The sequence below is a fragment of the Pygocentrus nattereri genome, chromosome 14, assembly GCF_015220715.1.
Source record: "Pygocentrus nattereri isolate fPygNat1 chromosome 14, fPygNat1.pri, whole genome shotgun sequence".
Classification (NCBI taxonomy): domain Eukaryota; kingdom Metazoa; phylum Chordata; class Actinopteri; order Characiformes; family Serrasalmidae; genus Pygocentrus; species Pygocentrus nattereri.
In genome coordinates this window covers 16,495,122-16,513,463 of record NC_051224.1, presented here as the reverse complement: position 1 = coordinate 16,513,463, position 18,342 = coordinate 16,495,122, and the positions used below count along the sequence as shown (strand labels likewise).

Here is an 18,342-nt window from a genome sequence, read left to right as displayed (position 1 = left end):
TAGACAACTAAAGAAGCAAACTTCAAGCAGCCAACATGTGTGTGGTTTTATTTACTAAAACAGTCAGAATTCATTTTTGCATGAATATTTCCTCAACCTTTCTTATGCGTTAGAATTAAACAGGCTGGTTTTGTCAGTGTACATTTTAGACTGTTACATGTAAATGTGCTCTGTTCTCAGTGCTGTTCTCAGTGCTGTTTTCAGTGCATCAAATAAAATTCATTTTCGGTATTTATGCCTCCCAAAATCTGAAAATGCATGTTTGAAACCTTTGAACATTAAAACATGTTATAAAATAACATGAATTCATCTCACATAACAACAGAAAACGAAGGGATTTTATTAAGTGGGCAAAGAGTGATTTGAGAGAATTAAAGAGTGGGCAGGATATTGTATCATAAAGAGGACCCCAAGTGAGCTTCATGGTGCAATGCTGAGGTCACTAGACCTTTGTTTTTGTTACTGTGCCTTGAACATTGATATGTAAATGAGCATGAATGGGCAGGGCTAAATTGTAGGCTGAATTAGGATATATCTAAATGTGTTGGCTTTTGTGACGTCACAAAAACAGTGAATTCAAAAGGGGCTGTTTTTGCAACTTTATCACATGTGCATTGTATGAACTGGGACATGAATGGTACATACTGAAATCTTAATGCTTACACACAACATTAGCCTGTGTCATTTTATAAAGGTGAGGAAAGTTCTACTTTTCATGGTACAGGTCCTTTAAACCATCAGTTATCATGTAGCTCCCAAAGCGACAATAATTTATGAGCAATACTTATTAAAAAAAAACTTATTAGCAATAATGCATTTATATTAAGTCTATTTGAATGTTATATGTTTATTAGCATTGTAAATGCTTTGGAAGTACAATAAAGAAGAGCATCCGTGCCAGTAAAGTGAACACTGGATTTTATTTGAAGTGAGATAGTTTAGAATAGTGGAGCTGGAAGACAGTTAGGTGGGAGAGAAATGCAGAGAAATGGATTGACTGTGTTGCCCTGCCACAGAGACTTGTCTTTTAAATTTTAATGACTTGTTATGTGGAAAAAAAGGGCATTTTTATGCCTTTTTAAGGGTGACAAATAAGCTCACACTGGCAACTCTACCCAGCGCATGCTGACAATATGATGAAAATCATCCCCAGTCAAGCATCAGCTCTGCATTCTCGCTGAGAGAAAACAGGCCATTTTTTCCTCAAACTGATGTGAGACGGCTAGTAGAGAGTAGACAGAGCCTCTGAGCAGAACCACTACGGGGTAAATCTCTGATCTCATAGCGACTCAATTTAATTACGATTCTTTAAAGAGATGGAAAGTATATTTCCCAATATTTCCCATTGATTCAACCTGACTGAATATTTTGGTGTGATTCAGAGTGACTTGTAAAAAGACACTGTAGCACTGCATGTGCTACCCCAGACTCAAGGAGGATGCTGGAGGCAGGATTCTGTTTTGCAGCAGCCATATTTATTTCCCAAATAAACACAAAGCAAATACAATCAAAGATATGCTGGCCACTTTTCGGTAGCTTCAGACAGCTAGGCTTTCAGTCTCTTACTCAAGCTTTTCAGCTCTTCCACTCGGTCTTCTGTTGCTGCTGCTTGTCCCTCTCTCTCTCTCTCTCTGTTCACTCAGCTCCTTTTAAAATCACCCGAGCAGAGAAGGAAAAAGAGCTCACCGCTCTGCCTTCTCGTCACCGCCCCCAGCTGGCAGCTCGGCCACCCGGGTCGAGCGTGAGGTGTAGTGAAGCAGCCTTACAGCGTAACAGGTGGTGCTTGGGACTCCTTGCCCTGGTGCCTCTCGTGGCTGGCACCAGCGTCCTCATCGAGAGGAGGAGGACAACGCTGGTGCCACGGTGGGGCTCAGGCTTTGTGCTCCGCCCCCTGCACACTTGCGGCTCTCTCCCTGCCATCTTCGCCAAGGTTCGTCGCCGCTGGGTGTTCGGGCAGGATGATGACGGCCGCGAGAGCCAGCGCATGCCACAGACACTTTACAGACAAATGTGACAAGGAGTTACTAAAGTATAATTACACCATTTTTCAAATATTTTGCATAATTCAATTGTTAAAATGTAAACGGGGCATTCTAGAGAAACCTAGCAACTCCAATTTCTTTACAGTGGTGGTGAATAGGCTCTTTACAGGGGTCACAATGTCTACAACACAAATATAACCATTTTATTTACTGTCCTAAACCACCAGTTAACCAACTGTTTAGTTTTTGTATGTAATGTACATGAGAAAAAAATAGTGTAGAGTGTAGTGAGCTGTGTTTTTGTTTCACTACCACGAGGAAAACTGTCAATTGCCTGGTGAGTTTCTCCTTCAAGACTTTAGTGCGGAGGGCGCACTGACGCTTTGCTTGTTTACAGCTTACAGAGATGACCTTAAGTTGTAACACTTCTCATCTTCCAAAATAAAGTAATCAGAGCTTAAGGACAGTGACAGACATCTGACAACATTGGTACTCGAGCATAAAGTCATCAAATTTGTGACTCAAGCCTGACTTGAGTCCAAGTCATGAATTGTGTACACATCTCTGCATAAAATAATGTCAAGTAGTATATTTATGACCATTTCATATAAAACCTTTCTGTGAGGAAGCTGTTCATCAAAAAGAGCATAAGCGGTTTTTTTTTCACAAAAATTAGAACAGTCATTATAATCGTTTATAAATAATTATAACAATCCAAGACTGATGCAGTTGAATAGTAACAACATGTGCACAGTGACCAGGCTCCTTGTGTGGTCTGCCAGACCCTAAACGCTAGTAAGAGAGGCTTGGACTGGTGAGCTTGCTGAAGCCTAGGCTTTGCGTGCAAGGCCTGGGAGGGCTTGGAACCATAAATAAATAATCTAGGTAAGTAAACAAATCTTTGTAATTAACAATTACATGACAATTACATTGTGCATATTCTGAATATGTACACATCAGAGTTCTATCCCCTGTGTACCCTGCATCTCATTTATCTACCTCCGACTGACAAATTGCATATATGGTAATGTGTAAAACTGTACAAGTCATAGCCTTTCATTTCATAACTTATATTACTGTGCAAACTGTACATTGGAAATAGTGCAATATATATAGTGGTGTATATATATATATATATATATATATATATATATATATATATATATATATATACAAACAAAGTTACATATGTATGGGTGTGTAATTATATATATATATATATATATATATATATATATAAGGGGAGGACCAAGAAGGAGACAGACCAAAGCAACAAAGGCACATTGCATATACATAAAAACACATGGCACTAAAACCAAAAGAAAACCAAGACTAAAACAGAAAGACAATTACACAAAAGATAGAATGTTACACCATCATGTGAAATGATCTGATTAGAAACAGTTTTGCTGTGGCTACTGCAACATTCGTTTTTCAAAAATCAATATCTACCAATATGTTACATTCTACTCAGCGTAAATTCAGCATCAGTCAGAGTGGCAGCAAAACAGTCAATGAAACGTACTAATCTCTGTACCTGTAGCATCCAGTCAATTTCAACAGACGATAATTTACACACATCTCCCTGTGCTTAGTAAAAGTACAGAAACAAATGATGTGAACACATACTTATAATGGCAACAAATGGTCAGACACTGAATCACCTGCCCACTGGCTTATTTTTTTGGGTGATTTAAGTCTGTTCTTTTGTGTCCTGTATAAAGATTATTGTCTGTAGCGGCTGACCACATGGTAAAGATGTGCCAAATATGGAGGTTGGAAATCCCTGGACTACTTCAATCTAAATCCAAAACTAAAATGGCGCGTAAAATGGCATGTTCCGGCCTCTGTTGTGTGTTTTTCCTGTTTTCCTTTATGTTATGTCTGTCCCACCATCTATCCATGTTGGCTCTCTGACCCTAGACCATTTTGACCCTGACTCTGGATTTGCCCCTAATAAATCTCGCTTGTCTCAGCATGTGTGTCCGTCACATCATCGCTCCACAGCGTTACAAAATGACCAGCCAATCAAGGACACAGCAAGAAAGCAAGACTCTGATATGTGGTTGTTCCGTTGGGATGAAACTATGGCTGTTTCAACGCAGTATGAGTACGCCAACAAGCTGGAGACAACAAATCCCCTGGTGCTGAGGGTACATGAGCTTCTCGTCGTTCCCATAAAATTGCAAAGGACAATCCTGTCTTGTATTATGACCATGAGAGCCCAGGTAAGTGCCTATGGTACCCACCCGCTGCAGGGAGGGGTGACCTGTAGCACAAGACGAGGTGAGATGGAAGGAACATGCAGGAAACCCATTATATGGCACTCGGCTTGCTTTCAAGCACCACTGCAAGCTTTCCATAGCTCGGGTGAGCTTTGGGAGCGGCCGAGAGTGTTCTGTTTCTCTTTGTTCCTCCACGTTGGTGCAGCAGTCCATTCCCGGCATTGTGGACGCTGCCCGAGTTCCTGATCCCATTGCCGCACCCCGCTGCACGGCTGTCCCTGTGGCCGCACCCCGCGGCACTCGACCTGTCACCGCACCTCTGGACCCACCGTTTGTCACCGCTACCTGTCACTGCCGGACCTGTCGCCAAGGACGTTGCTGCAGGCCTGTCTGCCTCCGAGAACATCACAGCCCCTTTGTCCTGCCCGTCCCACCCTCGCCTGTGTTTGCTGCTCCCCGTGGGCCTGATTTGGTTTTGTTCCCTTTTATTGTGTCTGTGCCCTTTCCTGTTGTGGTTTCATCTATTTCTACGTCTTGGGCTCCTGTTCCGCGTTCTCCTCCTGTCTCTGCTCCGGTTTCTGTTTCTGTGCCTGTGCCCATAGTTCCGTGTTCTCATGTGTCTGCTCCTCATCCTGCATTGTCTCCGGTCGCTGTCTCTGATCCTGTTTCTTTGCCTGCCCTGTTTCCTGTGCCTGTTCTGTCCTCTGTTTCTCATGTCCCATGTCCTGTCCCTGCTCTTTTCGCCCCGGCTCCTGTCCCCGTTTAGTTCTGTCCCTGGTTTTGGTCCCTTGTGTCTGTGTTTGGTTTTGTTTTGGTTGGGGGAGTTGGTTACTGTCACGATCGGCCCCTCCCGTGTTGGCTCTCTAACCCTGGACCGTTTTGACCCTGATTCTGGATTTGCTCCTAATAAATCTCACTTCTCTCAGCATATGCATCCACCTCGTCATCGCTCCACAGTGTTACATGCAGAAAGGTCTGATCACAGATTCTGATTTCCTACAAGGTAAATGTGGCACAACTGACAAAGGACTTTTACTCCATCTCGCTTTTAAGATAAAAGAGGACCTCAAATGACCTTCTTGGAGCAATGCCAGCATTACCTTCCGTAAGTGAAATGCATTGGACTGAAGTCAGGTGATTTACTTGCCCATTGTAGCATATTCCACTTCTTTTCTCTTGGGTTGCTTTCACAGTAGGTTTTGTCATTGTCCATCTGCACCATAAAGCATTGTCCAATGAGCTCTGAAGCATTTGGCTGAACCTGAGAATATAATATAGAGCTATAACACTACCTCCACCATGCTAAACATATGAGGATATATGCTTTGGATCATGAACAGGTCCTTCTCTTCTCCATACTCTTTTTCTTCTCAGCATTCTCACACAAGCTGATCTTTGTCTCCTCTGTCTATAAGATGTTGTTCCAGAACTGTAATTTTTGGTAAATTTTACTCTTTCTGCTTTAGAGGCTCAGCGATGGTTTACATCTTCTGATAAACCGTCTTTTGATTGTTTACTGTGACAAAGATATAGCTACCTCCTGGAGGGTGTTTGTGCTCTTTGTTCTGACCAACTGCTGTGACTGAGTTTGTCTTTACCAGGGAAAGAATTCATCCACCACAGTTTTTTTCTCATGGTCTTCTGGCCCTTTTGGTGTTTGATCTCACCAGTGTGTTGTGTCTTGTAAGAATGTACAAAATAGTTGATTTGGCTCCATTTACTGTTTTTGCCATCTGTCTGATGAGTTTGTTTTGATCTATCAGCCTAATGATGGCTTGCTTCACAAGCTCTTTGCACTTTGTATTGAGGGTTATAACAGAAGCAGGTTCCAAATGCAAATGCCACACTTGAAATCAACTCTAGACCTTTTTTCTGCTCATTATACTAATTATACAACTAATTATCAGTGAAATGAAGTGGGATGACATTTGGCCGTGGGACAGTTGAGCAGCCAACTGTCCAGTTACTTTTGATGTATATAAAAAGTAGTAATTTCTATATCATTTACCCAAATTAAAACTGAAAGTCTACACTTTGCGCTAATTTTCTTTATATAATTCCATCTATGAACTCCAATATGCTGTGTGTGACAGATAGAATAACCTCCTCAAAGTGCAACTATTTCTCAACCTAATTGTTCAGTCATTTCACTCTTTGACTGTAAATACTGTATTAGCACACTATCAAAACACTGGCCGTTTGCATCTCATGTCACATCTCATACGCACATAAGCTACAGGTAGAGATTTACAGCTTGTTCACATTCTTTTTGAAGAAGTGTTCGCCAGACTGGTTAAGTGTGTGTGTGTGTGTGTGTGTGTGTGTGTGTGTGTGTGTGTGTGTGTGTGTGTGTGTGTGTGTGTGTGTGCACATTCACACACACTCTTCTGGTTCTCACATCCAGTAATAAGTGTTTTCACACCACTCTCCTGATCATTCATCATGGTCATATCAGCCCTTCTCACCTCCCCAAGGGCACAAAGAAACCCCCCCCCCCCCCAACACTCACCACTTAACAACTATGTCTCTCTTCTCTCGCTCTCACACACACACAGACACACACACACACAACACACACACACACTCTCTCTCTCTCTCTCTCTCTCTCTCTCTCAGGAAGCGTGCAGACACCTCAGATAGCTCAAAGGTGCAATAGAATAGCTTATTTTTTCTTGTCATGATGAATCTTCTTAGATTGTATCTGCATTTAAATAATACAATTCATCAAAATGATTCATTTATCACTTCATGTTTACAGAGCGTTGCTCCAGACTAGTGATGTTCCTCATACAAAATGGAAGAGAACAGAGGCTGGAGCTTCAGTCATAGCCCATAGTTTACTACACATTTGTTTGGTGTTCATAGACATTGGTCAATGTTGTCAACTGCTGCTCTACCTTAACACTAATTTATCTTCTTCACAGCAGCCACAGAACACAGTTTGCATCTACTTTGGAGTGCCAAAGATGAACTATGCATTTTTTCTACAATAACATTGGTGTAATATTTTTTGATGGAAATGTGTGTGATACACAAAACTAATGGACTGGATTTTTGTGTGCGAGTAGGCAAGTCGATTTTTTTAATTGTGTTTAAATGGAGTTGTGCACGACTGTTTGATATGGATACAGCTGCAGTTGTGCTGCATGTTTTACCCCTCATTGCTCACTAGCAGCCCAATAAAGTCACAATATTTCACACACAGAGGCAACAGTGTCCCAGTTTATCTGATAATAGAATTATGAAAGAATGGTTCTCTTCATTTACGTTTACTATAAATACCAGAGTATGGATTTCCCCTCCACCAGAATGGCAACTATGGGGCTTGAAAGAGGTTAATAGGCAGCCACAGGTTTGTCTCATTGTGCCATGGACTGAAAAATAAAATCAGTAAACCATGGCATGGTAACGGTGGATGGACTGATACCAGTCAATTCCACTCCTCACATTTACTTCTGAGAATTGACCACATGTAAAAATAACAATATTAAAAGTGATTTCTTCACTGCTTTATTTCAGTAATTCTTTCTTGAAAGACACACATGGAATGTTTTAATGTTAAAATAGTGGGAAAAGTGATTACAGCAAATAGTTGTGTAGGCTAGGAACTGCTTTTGTTGTATACACAAAGACAACGGCAAATCATTTTTGGTATTGTGATAAAGAAACTAGCCCTGCTATTATTTGGTTTCAGATCAAATCAGCAGTATCACCCATCCATCCATAAAGGCTATTCTAAAGGTTATTCTCGCTTCCATCACTTGTGAAAAGTAATGAAGGAGTTGCACTCAAGCAGATGATAACATCTATTTCGCTCTCTCAGGTCGACTGAGTAAGCGTATTGAGGAGATACAGAGTACTAGAATGTCCTTAAGTTAAACAAAGACAAAACAGAGACAATCCTATTTGGAAATAATGAGTAAAGACCCGAGGTGAATCCTTACTTTAACTCCTTTAAAATATGTCAGAAATCTTGGTGTTCTTTTGGACCCTGAGTTAAAGTTCATTAGTCTTGCCAACACAATAATGAAATCGGCAAGAATCCAAGCCAGGCAAGAATGAAGGGCAAAAAAGTCTATAAATCAGCTACAGCTTATCCAGAATGCATCTACTATTATTTTATCTGGGGGTAAGAAAAAAGAGCACATTACTCCAGCCCTTAAATCATTACATTGGCTTGCAGTTAGTCACAGAATCCATTTAAAGTATTGCTCTCTGTTTATTAAAAGGCTCAGGATCAAAATATATCTCTGATATACAGGCCTCTTAAATATGCTTCCTCTGTAGCACACAGAGCTTATCACACCTATTGTCTTGTTTAATGGCTAGAATTGTGTTATTAATTCAAATTTTGTAACCGTTTTTGCTTTCATGCCTATTCATGAAACACTTTGAATTGCACGTGTACAAAAATGCTATACACAAAAAAAAATTGCTTTGACTCATAAGTGACGCGCGCACACACTGTCACTCTTATGACTGAATACAATGTCAAACACTTCGAGTGACTAATAACAAAAGTTTAAAGTTGGGTTACAACCACGCTGCACCAATATCAAGACATTCATAGACACACACTCAGGGTTATCTTTTTGTCACTGAAGGGGGCTTCGTCCATCAAGCTACAACAAGATGCTACACAGAAGTCAAACCAAAATACTCTCACGCTCAACAGCAAATCTCCTCTATCAGCAAATCTGGTAGTCGTGCGCAGCCATAAGCTGGTCCAGTTCTGCCAGTATAGTTACTGAGACTGTGAGCTACAGATCAGGAAAAATGAAAACGGAGAAAAAAAGGAAAACGGAGAGGAAAGGAAGCTTCATTCAACTATTCAGATGCAGCAACAGATCCACACAAGAAAGTGGAGTGTGCGGCGAGGAGCACGTTGTTTCCCAGCCATCAATAACTGTAAATATAAAAATGAATAGTGTATATGGATCAATCAACCAAGCTGGTTCAAAGGAAGAGTTGTAAGCACATTTTGGATGCTTAACTGTGACTTTAGACTTAATTCCTTTGGCTTTGAGTGTCTATACAGTAATTGTGTATATTTTTCTAAAATAACTAACTGAACATTCTGTTATAAAATAAGGCTCCGCCTTCAGGCTAAAACTGTTTTGGCAATGACATGAAAACAAAAAAAATGTGTTTAAAATGAATAATAAATCTAAATATTTAAACTTTTAAAGATATCAAAAAGATCTTTTAGAATTTTTGTGATGTAAAACTATAGAGTAGTATGCAAAAGTTTGTGCGCCCCTTGTAAACTACCATGTTTGGTTGATCATCTCAGTGAAATAAGTTAACCCATCCTCTACAGAGAACACATTTCTGCACACTTGCTCAATTTATTATATAGAATGGACAAAATCTAAATTTATGGCACATTTTATATTGTTCTATTTTTTCCAGTTTGTTAATCTCCAAAAATACATAGAAATTGTGCCCTAAAATGTGAAGAAAAGCCATTTACGTTCTCTGGCGAGGACATGAACTGATGTCCACTTAGAAAATCAACAAAACATAATCTGATCAGGGGTGTTCAAACTTCCAACTGTAAGCTTTATACATTTGTAGTAATACGATGTCAGATACCATCAACAATCTGTCAATAAAGATCAGAACTAGTAAAGATTAGAATATTGTTAAAAAGCTATAGAGTACATATTGTTCCAATGGCAGGTGATGGCATAATCAAGTCAAAACTGGTGTTTTCATAAAAATTTGTGACCACCTGAGACCACAAGAAGTGTCACATTTTAAGCTGCTGCTTATATGAGCATTTCATGAGAAACAATATAAACAGGCCCTAATATCATTCTGTATTGCATATAGATGCCCTGGCCTGAAACTTAAAACATGTATACAAGTAGCCAGTGCACCATACTGCAGCCCTATCTTCTCATAAAGCAAATATTCTAAGTGCTACACACACACACCCACACACCCACACACCCACACACACTAACAAAAACCTGTGAATGTAAGGTTTATCCTATTCACCTTATTAGTAAAAGCCTAATAAATTCTACTGGAGATTTCCATAGGAATTTAGTTACATATTTCCAGTGAAGCATAAATGGTAGATGGTATATGCAGCATATATTCAATATGTTTAAATATGCAAAATAAAAGCCCCCCACCCGCCCTGTGTATAATTAGTTGGCCCGGCTCAGTAAACATGGTAGGCAGCATTGCAGTGCCAGTCAGTCTGTATTAGCATGTTCAGCAAGTGTGGATTCATGGGTCTGTGTGAACAGCTTTAGATTAGAGCCATCAACCACACACATGTCAAACACATGCGTACACGCACACACAACCGCATGCTTTATAAACAAATACACCTGTCAATTCAGAGCATCAGGGGAGTGTTTCTGAGAATAATATACAAGCCCAGACAAGACAGCTAATTGTTCCGAAGGATGAAGGAGCTGTACATTTCTGACGTATTTAAGAGCCAGTCTGTAGTACTCTGATGTTCTCTGATGCACTCTGTGGTGTCTGCCTGACATGCACCTTGATTATGGTAATAGAGTTAATGGCAAATGACCGACACAGTCAGAGACACCTTATGTGGCTCCCCTTCTTGGTTACATGGACTAGGAGGAAGCTGTTGCATATTCATGGAGGAGATTGATTATTCATGGACAATTTTCTAAAGTGTTATGATGCTTATAAAGAACACAATTCATTGTCCATGAATAAAAAGGAGTGCTACTTGTGATTTCCCTGGGAATAATAAGCTCAACTTTTCATGACTTTGTGAACATTGTAGCCTATATTTTCCCATCTGGTCGGTGCTTTCACAGCATTTGTAATTAACAAAACACAAAAACATAAGTTATATTTCCACAAGGTTAACTGTAGCAGCGTTACGCTCTTTAAAAGCTCCTAAAAAGCTTCTTTGTGGCATTGCCATAGAAGATCTGTGAAGGCTGTCAAAGTCTCTAAGTGCAATTATGTAAAAGCACTGGCTAAAAGATGCCATAAATGCATAAACATGACAGCAGTTCTTAAGAAATGGTTTAGCTTCTCCCCAAGGCCCCCTAGGGGACATTCTGCTGGCAAATGTAACATGTTTTCTTGTAACTTTATCAGATTAACTAAGACATCATTGGCTCTCTGTGTGTGAAATGTGTCTTCATGATGAGCAGCTAGCGAGCAATGAGGGGCAAGGAGGGAGAGGGGAGAACCCCCTGCTGTGAAAATACCTCAAATCTCTCCACAGCTGTGCCATGATGAAAAGAGCATGTAATCACAAACAACATTGTTTGCCAACTGACAAAGACAAAAAAACTACATTTACATGCATCAAATAATCTGATACCTTCAGAAAATCTGATTTTGTCAGTAATCCAAATCAATGCGTTTACATGCACTTGAGTAATCAGATAATGCAAAACGCCAGGCCTACATGAGTCAGACATTAATCAGATTTCTGTTTACAACCAGCCAATAAACTCACAGAAGATGTGATGCAAAGTGAAACTTCATGCCACAGCTTTTTTAAGCATTGCATCACTTTACCTAAAACTATGAACATAACGTCATCTAGAACACGAAAATTTAAATCCTACATTTCATCAAGCATGTACTTTGTTTCGGCATCACTTCAAAAGTGTTCTGGTGGCAGTGCTGCTTACTTATTTCCTGTTCCACCATCTGTTTCACACATGCACAGCCTGAGAAATCCAAAAGAAATCAGAGTAAGAGTTTACATGCACTGAAATCTGATTACTGAGCTAAAATCCAGCTCTCTTTATCAGATTTCACAATCAGATTTCTAGACCTTACTCCGATCTAAGAAATCGGACTATGCTGTTTATATGACCATTTGAATGATCAGATAACTGCAGTAATCAGATTATGATCAGATTACTGAGTGTATGTAAGCACACTCATAGATTGAGATCAAATGAATAGCTCAAATAGCATTTTATGGCCACTTTGAAAAGGTGTTTAGTAGTCTATTTACCAGTTTATAGCATCTGAAGTGTTAAGTACCAATAAATCCATACCTGTACCAATTATTTATATTTATTTTGTTAATGAATGCCAACTTACATCCATTATATTATGGCAAATGATATGTACAAAAAGTGAAGAACCTTTAGAGCTTCTACATTAATACTAACCGATATGTGGTTCAATATCAATTCGTTTGTAGTCTTTGGTCTTAAGGGAGTAAAAGGAGCTGCTACAGAAATAACCAATGCAATGGCAAATGTCTGACTGAAAATCAGATTGTGACTAAGGCTGATCACTACTGAATTCCCAAAACAATGCAACAAGTTTTTTTTTACTTTAAAATGTAGTTTTAGAACAGGGCTATTTAATTCAACTTCAATAAGGTCCAGTTAAAGGTAATTTCCTCAAGCAAAGATCTGGAACATCATAATGTCTAACTTACATTATGATTCAGTGCCATATACTGTTTACTGAAGTAGCCTAGTAGACATGTCAACATCTTATGCAGTCAGCAACTGAATGTCAAATCAAATAAAGTACAATTTAGTAATACTTCAACATCTATTGTCTGTTTTCTCTTTTTAGATCACGCCATGTGAAATAACTGTGCTCTGACTCACTTTCTTCTCCGACACCTCGTCCCTCCCCTGTGTGTGCGTCACTCACTCCAGTCTCAGGGCTCATCGTAATGCGCAGATATGATTGGCTGAGTAGCGTCACATGTCACATTTACAACGCATGTGATTGGTCTGTGACTTTCCTGGGCCACTAAGCCGTACCATAAAGACTAGAAAACCTACATCGATTTAAATAAAATAAATAAATAAAATTCTGTCTAAATGAAATAGTTCTCCATCAGTTTTAGGTCCAGGTCCGCAGAGGACAGCGTCTGGGTCCGGACTTCGACCACGGTCCACCTATTAGTGACCTCTGCTTTGTGCTTTATGCTTATTTGGCTTCTGTTACTGTATAATGGACAAAAGTATGTTGCATAGCTAAAAACAGCAATAGTCTGGTCCATATTTTTTGTCCACTTCTACAGATAACAGTATATCATACTTAATATTCTTTCTGATAGTGTATCTATTATAGTATCTACCCTAACTACATTTGTCATTTGTAAGGGTAAGAAGGTTTGCGCTTTTGGTTGAATCCTTTAGCTAACAACAGAAAGGAAAAATAAGGTCTGCTTCTGAAGAGAGACCTAGTCTCAGGTGTGGAAGCAGCACTGCTTGGTCCCTCAAGAATACCAGGAGCATTTAAAATGTCCTGCAGTGGTGTGGTTTATCTGTCCAATTCACACCTCAGCAAGGTGGGATAGGAAGAAGAGTAAGTGACGGGGGAAAAACATGACAGAATGACAAGCTAACACATGTTTGCCCCCCTGATGACCCTCTTCTGACAGAGCTGGAGAGGCAGAGAGGAAGCTCTTATGGCTATCCTGGGAATGAGTGATTCTCACAAGTGAACGGCGTGCACCTTATCTTAACGGCTGCTAGGCTGCCAGGACCGCTGGAGTGGCTGTGTGGCGATGGCTGTTTTGGTCAGGAGCGCTTCAGCCCTGCAGCAAGGCCATCTGTCCGAGCACATCACACCATCCTTAATTAGCCTGCTAAAGGTCAGCTTAGCACTTTCCTAGTCAGGCATGCCCTTGGCCACCCCTGGGGATGGCTCGAGGGGCCTGATAGCAGCGCAGCACCAAGTTGCTGAGGGTGACAGTTGGTGAGGTAGCTATTAGGGGGTTGTTAGGTTGCTAGTAACCACAGCTTGTTTCAGATGGGGTATTTTCCACTTTTGGTGCAGGTAGTGTATTTACAGTGGGAAATGCAGTGTGCTCTTAATAGAGTTACTATCTGAGTGCTGGGACAGTCCAGGTGGTGACAATGCTTGGGTGGCTAAAAATCTTTGCAGTGATAGTTTGTCATGAGCATCACTATGTATTTAAGGCAACTGTCGGTTCAACTACAGAACATTTAAAGCAGGGGTGTCAAACTCACCCACTAAAAAATAAATAAATAAATAATTCAACAAATCTGTGGGCCAAAGAAAAGCATAAATGTTTTCACTTCATTTTTAATTAATGTTGTGCTGTAACCTGAGCTGTTTCTTCAAAATGTGCAAAAACTTCAACAGTAAAATAGGCACTTGTAGCAGACCTTGAAATAAAACATGAATACTTCAGATATTCAAAATTTAAACATCCCCAGGAGTTCAGTATTTTAAAACTACCTATTTGCTTGAAGTAGACCCCCGGCACCGTTCTTTACTGCAATTTCATTAATACTTGAGTTGAACCTCCAGGCTGATGAGCTAACATTGTGTGTTCATATTGGCTGAACTGCAGCTAGTATTTTTGCAGGCCTTGTGTTTGACACATGGGATCTAAAGATCTAAAGTACACTAGTCCTGACAGATTATAAAAAGACAAAATCTCTCACACATTTTTTGGATAAAATATTAAGAATCACATTCCAAATGATTTGGGTTTATACTCTGAACCAAACACACACTCTCCTGCTACTAACAGAAGCAGATAAATAGTTGGAGCAGCATGCTGCAGCTGTTTTTACCAATGTCTGTGCTGGCAAAGTAAAAAGCAACAGGTTAAGTACATTACATTGCCAAAAGTATTCACTCACCCATCCAAATCATTGAATTCAGGTGTTCCAATCACTTCCATGGCCACAGGTGTATAAAACCAAGCACCTAGGCCTGCAGACTGCTTCTACAAGCATTTGTGAAAGAATGGGTCGCTCTCAGGAGCTCAGCGAATTCCAGCGTGGTGCTGTGATAGGACGCCACCTGTGCAACAAGTCCAGTTGTGCAATTTCCTCGCTACTAAATATTCTACAGGCAATTGTCAGTGGTATTATAACAAAGTGGAAGTGATTGGGAACGACAGCAACTCAGCCACGAAGTGGTCGGCCACGTAAAATGACAGAGCGGAGTCAGCGGATGCTGAGGTGCATAGTGCTTAGAGGTCGCCAACTTTCTGCAGAGTCAATCCCTACAGACCTCCAAACTTGATGTGACCTCCAGATTAGCTCAAGAACAGTGTAGAGAGCTTCATGGAATGGGTTTCCATGGCTGAGCAGCTGCATTCAAGCCTTACATCACGTAGCACAATGCAAAGCGGCAAATGCAGTGGTGTAAAGCGCTGCCACCGGACTCTAGAGGAGTGGAGACGTGTTCTCTGGATTAACTAAATCACGCTTCTCCATCTGGCAATCCAATGGACGAGTCTGGGTTTGGCAGTTGCCAAGAGAACAGTACTTGTCTGACTGCATTGTGCCAGGTGCCAAGTTTGGTGGAGGGGGGATTATGGTGTGGGGTTGTTTTTCCAAGAGTTGGGCTCGGCCCCTTAGTTTCAGTGAAAGGAACTCAATGGTTCAGCAGACCAAAAGATTTTGGATGATTTCATGCTCCCAAATTTGTGGGAACAGTTTAAGGATGACCCCTTCCTGACTCCTTCCAGTGCACAAAGCAAGGTCCATAAAGACATGGATGAGTGAGTTTGGTGTGGAAGAACTTGACTGGCCTGCACAAAGTCCTGACCTCAACCCCATAGAACACCTGGGATGAATTAGAGCAGAGACCGCGAGCCAGGCTTTCTTGTCCAACATCAGTGTCTGACTTCACAAATGTTTTTTTTTTATTTGGTTTTGGCGCTAGTGTGGTGACCGCTGTGGTCCCATATTACCAAGGTCCCCTTTATGTCATCCAATCTTGGACATGTAATAAGGCATTGTTTAGCTACTGTAATGAAAGATACACTAACATTTTGCTCTCCTATGAGAGCCACTGTCATCTCATATAACTGGGACAGCAACTGCAGCTATATGTAATATCACTATATACAATAATAATAATTTATTGTGGTCAATTGTCATTTCCATTTTAGTTCAAATAATTCAATGCGTGTTGATACTTCCTTACAACAATAGTGCACTAAATGGTGAAGAAGATATGTAGTGTGAGAGTGTAGTGAGAAATGAATTGAGGAGGCCTGTAGTGTCAGGATAGCTGAGGGAGTAAAGGAGGAATTACTCAGTGTGGCTGTGTTATTTTTCCTGTGGTTACACTCTTCATAGAGGGAGGAGGGAGCCTGAACAACTCTCCAGCTGCTTCTGCTGCTGGAGAGCAGAATGACCAGAGCCACACACGGTGGATTAAAGCAACAAACCATTCCACATGAACCCATTAAAGTGTGACATCCACTCTCTCTCCCTCTCTCTCTCCTGACTGTAAGCAATCAGTAAGTGCAGCGTATGTGTGTACCTCTCCCTACAGCGGTGCCCCAGTCAGCAGGTCCTGCTATAAAAGTCCCCCAGCCCTCACCGCCAAAGGCCTGTGCAAAAAATCAATTTTCCTCCTGCTCCTCCACTCTGTGGCCAAACCAAATTGAATTCTCCTGGTCATGAATCTTCAATTAAAAGCGAGCAACTCCAAAAGCGTATTACTCTCCAACTTCCAGCCAGCCATCATGAAATGAAATCAGCCACACTACTGACTGAACTTCACTCAGGCAGACATATTCATTAAAATGAACTAAAAAGGTGTCAAATGGAGCTGTCCATCCTATAGTGTCAGTGATTTTTCACCTGTCCATTACGACTGCATGAGGTGGACAACTCATTTATACTGCTGCACATTGTGATTGTGCTACTTACCGTGGTGTGAAAAAGTGTTTGCCCCTTCCTGATTTCTTATTCTTTTGTATGTTTGTCACACTTAAATGTGTCAGATCACCAAACAAATTTAAATATTAGACAAAGATAATACAAGAAAACACAAAATGCAGTTTATAAATGAAGGTCTTTATTATTAAGGGGAAAAGAAATCCAAGCCTACAGGGCCCTGTGTGAAAAAGTGATTGCCGGCCAACCAAAATTACCCCAAGAGCACAGCGACGACTCATCCAAGAGGTCACAAAAGACCCCACAACAACACCCAAATAACTGCAGGCCTCACTAACTTCAGTTAATGTCAGTGTTCATGACTCCACCATTAGAAAGAGACTGGGCAAAAATGGACTGCATGGCAGAGTTTCAATACGAAAACCACTGCTGAGCTAAAAGAACATAAAGGCTCGTCTCAGTTTTGCCAGAAAACATCTTGATGATCCCCAAGAATACTCTGGACTGTCAAGGAAGGTGTATGTCCCATTACATCTGGCGTAGAAGTAACACAGCATTTCAGAAAAGGAACACCATACCAACAGAAAAATACGGTGGTGGCAGTGTGATGGTCTGGGGGGCGGTTTTGTTGCTTCAGGACCTGGAAGACTTGCTGTGGTAAATGGAACCATAAATTCTGGTGTCTACCAAAAAATCCTGAAGGAGAATGTCCGGCCATCTGTTCGTGACCTCAAGCTGAAGCGCACATTTGGTTCTGCAGCAGGACAATGATCCAAAATACACCAGCAAGTCCACCTCTGAATGGCTTAAGAAAAACTAAATTAAGACTTTGGAGTGGCCTGACCTGAATCTGATTGAGATGCTGTGGCATGACCTTAAAAAGGCGGTTCATGCTCAGAAACCCTCCAATGTGGCTGAATTACAACAATTCTGCAAAGATGAGTGGGCCAAAATTCCTCCACAGCGCTGTAAAAGACTCATTGCCAGTTATCGCAAACGCTTGATTGCAGTTGTTGCTGCTGAAGTTGGCCCAACCAGTTATTAGGTTAAGGGGGGCGTTCACGTTTTTCACTCGTTTTCCCTTAATAATAAAGACCTTCATTTATAAACTGCAATTTGTGTTTACTTGTATTATCTTTGTCTAATATTTAAATTTGTTTGGTGATATGAAACATTTAAGTGTGACAAACATGCAAAAGAATAAGAAATCAGGAAGAGGGCAAACACTTTCACACCATTGTACTTGCATTTTACATACAACAGTTAGTCTGAAGACACAAATCTGAATGGTTGAAAGTGAAAGGGGTCTACCTGTTGATATTTGTGATAAGACTTTTTCACAATAGCCGTACACTTCCACTGAGTACCTCTAAATAATGATTCACTCTGTGTTCACTCAGTTGTTGTGTGAGTTTCTACTTTAAACATAAAAAACAGAATATAGATACATTAGGTCATATCTATATGAATATAGATACATAAGATAATATGTGACTTGCTGCTTGTTTGGTTCAATTTTGAAAATGGGTG

General features: G+C 40.6%; 1 long non-coding RNA gene across 1 annotated transcript in view; it reads right to left on the bottom strand.

Moving 5' to 3' along the window:
* Positions 1 to 1,453: 1,453 nt before the first annotated feature.
* LOC108432041 overlaps positions 1,454 to 18,342 on the bottom strand; it is an 87,885-nt gene continuing 70,996 nt past the window's right edge. Inside the window, exon 3 of the long non-coding RNA XR_005131441.1 lies at positions 1,454 to 1,996. This is a non-coding gene — a long non-coding RNA (uncharacterized LOC108432041). The remainder of the gene's footprint in view (positions 1,997 to 18,342) is intronic.